Source organism: Peromyscus maniculatus, chromosome 20 (genome assembly GCF_049852395.1).
Source record: "Peromyscus maniculatus bairdii isolate BWxNUB_F1_BW_parent chromosome 20, HU_Pman_BW_mat_3.1, whole genome shotgun sequence".
Taxonomy (NCBI): domain Eukaryota; kingdom Metazoa; phylum Chordata; class Mammalia; order Rodentia; family Cricetidae; genus Peromyscus; species Peromyscus maniculatus.
This window is the reverse complement of record NC_134871.1, coordinates 25790611-25800855: the sequence shown is the minus strand read 5'-3', so window position 1 is coordinate 25800855 and position 10245 is coordinate 25790611. Positions and strand designations below refer to the sequence as shown.

The 10245-nt window shown below is 48.4% G+C and overlaps 1 long non-coding RNA gene across 1 annotated transcript; it reads left to right on the top strand.

Moving 5' to 3' along the window:
- The first annotated feature begins 4821 nt into the window (after nt 1–4821).
- Nucleotides 4822–9985, top strand: LOC143269739 (uncharacterized). Its single transcript, XR_013046383.1, has 3 exons — nt 4822–5138; nt 6826–6942; nt 9497–9985. It is a non-coding gene; the product is annotated as an uncharacterized LOC143269739 (long non-coding RNA).
- Nucleotides 9986–10245: the final 260 nt, after the last annotated feature.

Here is a 10245-nt window from a genome sequence, read left to right as displayed (position 1 = left end):
GGCTGGCTTTGAACTCACAGAGATCTGCCTGGCTCTGCCTTCCGAGTGCAAAGTGCTGGGATTAAAGGCGTGCACCACACTGCCCAGCACGGTTTGCTCTATAAGCAACATGAAAATTCCATTCTTAGTTTCTGGCAAAGCAAAGACTAGTCCATATTCAAATGTAAGATGCTCACTAAAATGAATTGTTCTTCACCAGCCAATTCAGGAAGACTCCACTGCGCCACCTTTACCGCAGATAGGGAGGGACAGAGGGACCTTTCATCATCCACCTACTCATTTGTACATTGCTTTCTCCCTGTTTCTGCGTGAACATTCTTTCCGAGTTTCCACATCAATCTGATATCATAAAAGAGAAAAGCAGGTAACCTTTTATCTAGTTTTGCTAGCGTTCATGCTTTTGAAGGCTGCGTAGTCTCTTGTAGCTTTCTGAATCCTCAAGCTTGCATAATATTTTAAACACAAAGGACAGCTCTCCTCAGTGTTCAATCGTTGTGTTTCTTCTATGCGACAGCAAGAGACTGCCCCTTTCTTTTCTTGAATCATTCAAAGATTTTAGTAAAAAGGAGCCAATAGTCCCTCATGTGTGTTTCCCCCATTTTTTCCTTAGCAGTTGAGTTATATCAATGGTGAAACTTGGAATAAACACCACACACACACACACACACACACACACACACACACACACACACACAGTGTTACAGCTTCGCCATCTTATTGTCCATTCCTTTTCTTATTTAAAGACCAGCTTCTTTGCTTTCACACTCACACAAAAAGCATTTTGTCCCTTTGGGTTTCATTTCTGAGACTTCTATAAAGGTGGGACAAAATGCTGTCTTTTGTCTAGCTGTAATCTTGTGGCCATTTGACTAAGGAAAAGAGAAGCCAAGTGTATGTATGGAGATGCACATACATGTTGCCCACCTGTGCCCCCCACCTGTGCCCGGCCTGGCCACATGGCTGTTTCTGTGAGAGGGACTGTGTGGCAGTGGTGAAGAGGGGAACATCATGAAGGCATTCTTCTTTTAACCTGAGTTTTCAACCATGAAGAATGCAATGCCAAAGACTAATTAAAAGCAAAACAAAATACCTGCTGGCCTAAGAGCAAAGAAAGAGAAGGAAAAATAAATACTGTCTGCGGGTCTGAGTCTGGCATTTGGTGTGAAGAGCCGTAGAAAACCCTGGCATCTGGGGAGATAGTTCAGCGGCTAGGCATGCTTGTCCTGAAGCAAGAGGCCCAGAGTTTGACTCCATAGCGCTGGCTGCTCAAAGTCAGTCTGTCTGGGGAACGAGTCTCCAGTGCTAGCCCGAGAACCACTAGAGTCTAGATCAGGAAGAGACCCTCCCTGTCTCGGGGCATAACATGGACCACAGAGGACGTGACATCTTGCCTTGGTATTCACATGTAGGCCTGTGCACTTGCACACTGATGTGCACACACCATATCCCCGCCACTCCCCACACCACAACCTTGTCAATGCAAACAACACAACTTTCACCTCAAATGGGGTGGGTAAGAGATAGTTTATCCTAGAACAGTGGTTCTCAACCTGTGGGTAGTGACTCCTTTGGGGGGGGTCAAACAACGCTTTCACAGGGGTCACCTATTGTTAGTTACTTAGCTGCGTTGTGTTCTTACCCTGCAAGGAAGTGTCACGAAACACGACAGAATCCGCTTATAGAGTTTATTAGAGATAAAGGGACAGAGAGTGCTCAGGCCTGTGGGAGAGACACGTGCGTGGAGAAGAAGAGGGACTGGGAATCATGGCGCTCCACTTTAAAACCGGCTGGGGGCGTGGCCAGGTCACGTCACTACTCCACGCGTGTGCGTAGATCACATGGTCACGTTGCGCGCTTACGTGGCCATGTAACGTCACGGATCCTGGTCACGTGAGATGCCTTGACCCAGAACTTGCTAGGCGAAGGTGTCCGGGTCTGCCGAGTATCCTGGTTACGAGAGACGCCCTGACCCGGAAATGCCTATCCTGACCTGGCATTGGCTAGGCGGAAGTAGTGTCTGCCCGGTATATGTGACCATGGGGGCGTGTTGTGAACCCTTCACCTATGACCATTGTTTATATTATGATTCATAACAGTAGCAAAATTATTACGAATTAGCAATGAAAATAATCTTATGGTTGGGGGGTTACCACAACATGAGGAGCTGTATTAAAGGTCGCAGCATTCAGATTGAGGTTCAGCTGGTGCAACATGAGATTTGAGGCCCGGGAACCATGGCACTAGGTCACCTCAGGTTCTGTGTTCCCACGGGGAAGTGGTTTCATGAAGTTCTATAGCAACAGAAAGTCATAAATAAGGCAGTTCTAAAGTCCATTGGTGGGTACACGGTGGGGGGCGTTGTTATAGCAGCATGAGGGAAGCTCTTCATAGGCCTCAGATGCTATCTGATAACAGACTTGGTCTGCTGGCAGTGGTCCAGAGGGTGCCTGGACTGGTCTACGCTGGTGACCAGTCTAGCGAATAACCTAGCTGTCATCATAGAGCCTTTGTCCAGTGACTGATGGAGGCAGATGCAGAGATTCATGGCCAGGCACCAGGCTGAGCTCTGGGAATCCAATTGATGAGAGAGAGGAGGGATACTACAGGAGAGGAACGTCGAGATCATGATGGGAGGATGTGCAGAGATGACTGGTCACACTAGTGGAAGCCCGTGAACTGTGGACTGGTGGCTGTGGAGCCCCCATGGGACTGGACTAGGCCCTCTGGATACGGAAGATAGTTGTTTGGCTCAAACTGTTTGGGGGACACTCAGGCAGGGGGATTGGCATCCATCCCTGGTGCATGGGCAGGCTTTTGGGAGCCCGATGCTATCTACGGTGTGATACCTTGCGCAGCCTTGGTGCAGTGGGGAGGGACTTGGACCTGCCTAGGCTCAGTGTGCCAGGCTCTGCTGACTCCCCTTGGGAGACCTTGGTTTGGGGGAATGTGGGGATGCGGGATGGCTTGGGAGAGAGGGCTGGGGGTAAAGCATTCTGGGGCGGTTCTCCCCCCCACCCAGAGAAGAGATGAGGATGACAGAATGGGAAACCACCAGAAAATTTCTTAATAAAAAAAAAAAAGAACCTGTGTGTACCTCACTGTGAGGCTTCCAGCATACATTCCTCTCTTTGTCCCCTAACCCAAACTGAAGCATCTCCCCAGGAGGCGGGGGTGGGGGGGGTAAGGGGAGGGAGGGAAAGGTTCATAGGTCTCAGAAGGTAAACACAAGATCACGTCTCAGCGAACAGAAACTTGGAAGATCTCAAAGTCCCTTCCCAGCTGTTTGAAAAGGATTAAACAACCGCGGGAGCGGACTCTGAGCAACTGTGGAGAGAAGAGGCTGATGGAGGGCGGGGCTGTGTGCAAGCTCCTCAGAGGGCCAGCGTCGTGGCCTTTGGGTTTTCCTGAGTATAGGGGTGGCGGTATAGGACTGGCTGGTATTGGGGTAGCCGGTATTGGGGTGGCTGGTATTGGGGTGGCGGTATAGGAATGGCCGGTATTGGGGTGGCCGGTATTGGGGTGGCCGGTATTGGGGTGGCCGGTATTGGGGTGGCAGGTATTGGGGTGGCCGGTGTTGGGGTGGCCGGTATTGGGGTGACCAGTATTGGGGTGGCAGGTATTGGGGTGGCCGGTATAGGATTGGCCGGTGTTGGGGTGGCTGGTGTTGGGGTGGCCGGTGTTGGGGTGGCTGGTGTTGGGGTGGCCGGTATTGGGGTGGCAGGTATTGGGGTGGCCGGTGTTGGGCTGGTACTGGGGAGGGCTTTCTGGTGATGCAGCTGCCTTTGAGTCATGCCTGCTCCTTATGAGTACCCCCAACCAGAACTCTGCTTCACCAAGTTGGCCAATGGTGCAGCTGCTACTTCACTGGTCAGTCTGGAGCTCCCTCTTTGCAGTGCACGGAGCTGTGTGTGGTGTCTCCCCAGGACGGTCGGTCACACAAGACAGGCAACACGGAAGACCGAGTGCCTAGTCAGATCCAGGGCGGCCTTGGCGGGCGGGCCAGCGAGAGGAGCCTCCCACCCTTGCTTTCCTCGGCTTCCCCTGCAGTGATACAGGAGTCAGCTTTATGCGCAGTTTGATTTATGATTTCTTTAGTGTCAGCGATGACAAATGTCTGTCCCTCCTCCCCAGCCAGGAGACACCGCTGCAGCAAGGGTCCCTCTTCTGAGTTTCGGGGTCTGGGGAGGGTTATCCTAGGCCTTGGTGGTGTCGTGCACATATTTCTGACCTTGGTAAATTTACTATTTAACTCATGGGTGCTGGACTTCTCTATCCATGGGATGGGTCAACATTCTCTGGATGGAGTCTGACCACAAACTCTGTGAGGAAAAGGAGACTCAAAGTCAGCCTTCATGGACGTTTACGTTCTCATCTAGGTCTCTGTCACCGACAGTTCCTTTTTAAAATTATGTATTATAGAGGCAAAGCAGTTAGGGCAGCAGTTCTCAACCTGGGGGTCATGACCCCTCTGGCAAACCTCTATCTCCAAAATTATTTTACATTACAATTCATAACAGTAGCAAAATTACACTTTCGAAGTAGCAACAAAAACAGTTTCGTGGTTGGGGGTCACCACAGCAGGAGGAGCTGTATTAGAGGGTCGCAGCATTAGGCAGGTTGAGAGCCGCTGCGTTAGATCAACAGCCTTGGCACCAACAACTCCTGTGTCACGGAGGCAGACAGAAGCACTTGGGGGGGGGAGGGTTATTTGGGGTCTATGTGCAGGGCGATGGGAAGGCATGGTGAGGGAGAAGCTCCATCTGCGGCAGCAGGAGCCTGAGGTGGTTGCTGCTCACATGGTACAGACAGGAAGCTGAGAAAGCCGGACTGAAACAATGGCTGGTCTACTCTTCAAAGGCTCATCCCTGGTGACCTATTTCCACCGGCTGGGCCCCCCTTCTAAAGGCTCCGCAGCCTTCAATATAATACCGTGGGGTGGTGACTGAACATTCAAAATATGGCCTTGTTGGCAACATTCCAGGCATCTTTTTTTTTTTCTCCCAGTTTTCTGACTTGACCTTGAGCTTTAGGCAAGTGCAGGCAAGGCCTTTACCACTGAGCTGAATCCTCCCCAGCCGACGGTCATCTTTTCAGAGCTCAGGCACCTCGTGAAAGGTGTTGTGTGGAAACTGTGCTTAGTAAGTACTCTTCCTGTTCTAGTTTGTTACTCTGTCACTGATGAAGCACCAGGGCTAAAGCCAGCTTGAGGAGGGAAGGGTTTATTTCAGCTTCCAGGTTCCATCTACGTCAAAGACAGCCAGGGCAGGAGCTGAAAGCCGGGACCAAAGGCTGGAGCTGAAGCAGAGGCCACGGAGGGCGCCGCTCACTGACTTGCTCCCTATGGCTTTGACAAGTTTACTTTCTTATACAACCAGGGGAGGCACCACCCACAGTGGGCTGGGCTCCCTCATACCAACCATTAATCAAGAACATGCCCCCTTAGATGCCCACAGACCAATTTAATGGAGGCAGTTCCTGAGCTGATGCCCCGTTTCCAGAAGGCTCTTGTCAAGTTGACAAACACTAACTTAATCAATTTGGGAAGACTGATGACAAAATAATTATCCAGAAAACATTTGAAAGTGAAAAAAAAATGAAACTAAAAAGATGTGTAGTGGTGGTCAATTTGGATTGAAACAAATCAAATTGTCTAAGCAGAGTGTGAGAGAAAGCTGACCTAGGTACCGCCCGTGTGCAGAAAGCTGACCTGGGTACCACCCATGTGGAGATGGCGCTGATTGCAGGACTGTTTAGCTTGAAGAGGTAACTAAGGGAGGATATAAAAACCCTTTTGTTGCTGGGCAGTGGCGGACGCCTTTAATCCCAGCACTCGGGAGGCAGAGGCAGGCGGATCTCTGTGAGTTCGAGGCCAGCCTGGGCTACCAAGTGAGTTCCAGGAAAGGCGCAAAGCTACACAGAGAAACCCTGTCTCGAAAAACCAAAAAAAAAAACAAAAAACAAAACAACCCTTTTGTTAGTCGAAGAACTGTCATGAAGAGGAGTACTGCTTTGTTCTCTGTTGTCTCAGGACTAGGGACTTGAGGGCAATTTCACCATCTGGATGAACTGCCTGCCAGTCCGCGCTGTCCATCCAGGAACCCACCACATACTTTACTTTAAAAATGGCTGAGCACAAGCTAGGGGCCATCTGTCAGGATCACGGAGGCAGAGGTTCCTATCCTGGGAAAGAAGGTAGATTAGAATTCCTTGGATGTCCCTCAAACATTGTGCTTTCCACCATGGGTGTGTTTGATTTTGTAATTATATCAATAGACATTTCAGTCAAGTGCTTATTTCCTGCGGTTGGAGAAAAAAGAGAGTTCTCTCATTTCTAGTGACCTTCATGAGGCTGTGTGTCACTTGGCATGGCTCTTTTACACATGAGATTACTAAGGAACGTGGTAAGAATAAAATCCAGCCCCTGGATTCCTTTGCTTAGCTCTGCAATCTCTCAGCCCTGAGCACCTGCCTGTCCTCAGTCAGGTTATGGAAAGAGACCCTGAATCCCTACCAGTGCCTAGTCTCTCCTCGCTTCTAAGAGAAATGCCAAGTTTTACCTGGGTTCATGGCCACCTGCTGAAGATACTGTATTTCTCAAGACGTCATACATATATGAATATATTCAATTCCATTCAGTCGTGCCAGGGTAATATGAGTGAAAGCTTTTTGTTTCCGAGGAACTCTGGGAAAAGACCACCAAGCTTCTCGGCTCTCTCTTCCTCCTATCTTCTCCCTCCTTCCCTCCCCCTTCTTCCCTCCCCCTCCCCTTCCTTCTCTCTCCCTTCCCTTCCTCCTCCTTCTCCCCCCCCCTCCTTCTCTCTCCAGAGGATCTAAACAGACACCTGGAACAATGATGTGGAAACTATGGGTCCAGGATGCTGGAGTCTAGCTGCCTGACATGTGCACTCATTTACTACCTCTAGAGCAAGTTTTTTTTACAAGGTAAGTAAAGGAGAGAGAGAGAGGGAGAGAGAGAGAGAGAGAGAGAGAGAGAGAGAGAGAGAGAGAGAGAGAGCTTTGTCTCATCTAAACCAATGCTGATTATTGGTTTTGTAAAGTCCAACTCAGTGTTAATTGACAACTCTGATCTTTCTTTCACCCATAAGTACTTGTGATGGTACTTATGGCAAGATCTAGACTCCAGGACAAACCTCTAGGCATGCTTGGAAGGGACTTTCTAGATTGGGTTGATTGGGAGGGGTTGGGGTAGGGATCAGGGTGGCACTGTTCCATGGGCTGGGATCTTAGATTGAATACTAAGGAAAAGGCCAGCTGGGTGGGGGCATTTGTCCCTCTGCTTTCCAACAGCAGATAGTGTGACCAGCTGCCTCGTCTTCCTGTCCCCATACCTTCCTGCTACAGTGGCCTGTATCCCCGCCAACTGTAAACCAAAGGGACCCTCCCTCCAGTAAAGCTGTTCTTACCAGGGGTCATATCGACCAAAGAGTCCTAATTCAGGCCTTCAGGGAAGGAGATCCATTTGCAGACCCCCTCTCTTACACAGCGTGGGCAGTAACAGTCTTCTCCATCTCCCTAGTTTTAACTCATTTTTGAAACCACACTAGACATTGGTTTATCTTTTTTCCACTCAATACAACAACCAGGCTTTTGGTGACTGCTGTTTGTGGAAGTCCAGGATTTCAGAGAACTCAGGGAGAGTCTAATTGCTTTCCCATATTTTAAAAATAAGAGAATATAAGTGTGCATACCACTTCAGTGTGCACATCACACTAAAAATCAAACAGAAGACATCATCCTTGCTAGCAAGCACCCCACCATTGAGCAACACCTCTGTCCCCAGAAGCAGATGTTTTGATTCATAGGTGTGGATTCTAACACTAGTGGTAGCTGGTGGCCCTCTCAGTGACACCAGGAATCATTTCTCATATTAGTACTGAGTGCTGCTCATACAATCCAGTGCCCCCTCTCAGTGACACCAGGAATCATTTGTTATATTAGTCACACATGTTTTTCATAACTTTATGAAATTACAATGGAGACAGGGTATTAGAAAGACAAGTCATGTTTCAGGCTGTGAGTCACCTGGGAACAAATGTTCTGATGATCTTACATAGCTGAAGGATTTACGACACTAGAGAACCTTGATCTAAAACCCACGGTTCCAACAAGTATTTCCTTTAAAAATTCGTTTTACTTTGGAGAAAAACAAAGCAAAACACATACTTAAATGATATGTCATATGAGAAAAATATTCTTTGGATATCATTTATAGATACCAATATTTATTCCAAAGACAACTCAAAGTTTCCGTAAGAAAATCCACACTGAACCGAGAATGGACTAAACACGGTTTCCAGCTAGCATTAGGTGTGGTCCTGCAGACTCCCTCCATCTGATTCACCTCCTTTAATACATCAAAACATATCTTAGGATAATTAAAACTCATTGGTAATGAGGCATCAAAGAGAATTAACAGATTCAGAAAACAAGACTGAATTGACGTGTCCGGTGCTTTAGCTGGGAGAAGCAACCCGGGAACAGAATCTGGCTTCTTTTGTTTCTGCCTCTCTCTGAAAACTCTGCAGACTCAAAGGGCTGTGACCACAGCTCACTTAGCTCACTAAGAGGAGTTCTTCCATAAGGAATATAATTGTCCCTTCAAACGGGAGAGGGATCCCGACCAGGAGCCGGATGAACACTGTCCCAGACTACTACACTCCTCTGTGAAAACTATTTAAGCTTCCTCCAAAACTGCCTCCCTCTCCACCATGAAGAAGGAACACAAACTTTAAAATATCTCTGGGCTGAGGTGCACCCCGCCTCTGCTCTTTGATGGTCCCGTGAATGCCACACATCGGCGCACCAGGTCTCCCATTAATCATTGTCAGTTCACGTCAGCAGACTCAATTATTGAACCCTAAAGGGCAGAGAGGCCAGTTACCTTCCTTCCTGTTACCAAAGTTGTGGAGTCTTCTGCACCAAAGCAGTAGAAACGAGACCAAACCACGTACTGTGGGAACAGGGACCAGGCTTTAAAGGGGGTCCGGCTGGCAGAAGGGAGCAGGCTCCCACAGTCCAGGCTGCCACCCCAACAGAGGGAAACAGAGGCTCCCACTGGTTTTTAATTACCTAATTTATTTTACCTTATGTGTTTGAGTGTTTTGCCTGTGTGTGTGTGTGTGTGTGTGTGTGTGTGTGTGTGTGTGTGTGTGTACCATGTGTGTGCCTTGTGTTCTCAGAGGTAAGAAGAGTGTATCAGAACCCCTAGAACTGGTATTACAGAGTCTGTTCTGAGTCGCCATGTGGCTGCTGGGAATGAACCCTTATCCTCTGCAAGTCAGCTAGTGCTCTTGACTGCTGCGCCATTTTCTGGCTTCCACAGGCAATCATGCTCGAGGGCTCTGTGTGGGAGGCAAGCACTCTACCACTGAGCTAAACCCCAGCCACCAGTTTCTCTCTTGTAAGTTGAACCATTAGGCTATAGTTCTCACAAGAAAAACAAAGTTCATTAACGCGGAATTTCTTCATATTTCAGATAATCCAGAAGAGCTTCTTGCCATGGGGGATGCACACTAAAGTACTATAGAAGCTATCCACAAAAGATGAGGTGGGTCAAGCTGTCAGAAGAGGAACTTTTAGTTTGTAATTGACATCACCTTGTGTCACTTTGGACCAATCAGATCTCGCTTGACACCACCTTTGGACCAGTCAGACCTCACACTGCTCTTGTTTCACAAATCTGATGGGAAAGCAACCCTGATTCTCGAAGGCAGTGATATGCTGCTGTTAAAGGACCAGAAATATTCCATGAGGATGAGAGTCACTGTGAGCACTGATTGCCCAATCATTTTGATACAACTATAGATACATTTTGATACATGCCAGTAGAACAAAAGAGTTGGGCAAACACGGGACACTCACGCCAGGAAACCTTCCTATGTTGAATCTGTACCAAATCCTCACAAGGGCCAAACCCAATGTAAATGTCTCTGAAATTCTGCTGACTTGAATTCCTCTGAGAGAAGTTTGCTGACAGTGAGTTGTGTCTCTCGGCCTACTGTATTATTCAGCTCATCCTTCCCCTCCCGGGTGACTCCGCCTAGGAGGATCACCAGATACGGTAACCCTGAACGTGAGCTTCTCCTGTGTACCGCTCCTGATTATGTTTTTACTGTTTTTTTTTAATTAATTAGTTTATTTGAGACAGAGTCTCACTGTGTGTCCCATCTGACTTGGAGCTCACTGGATCAGGCTGACCTGAAACTCAAGGAGACCCAGTGGCCT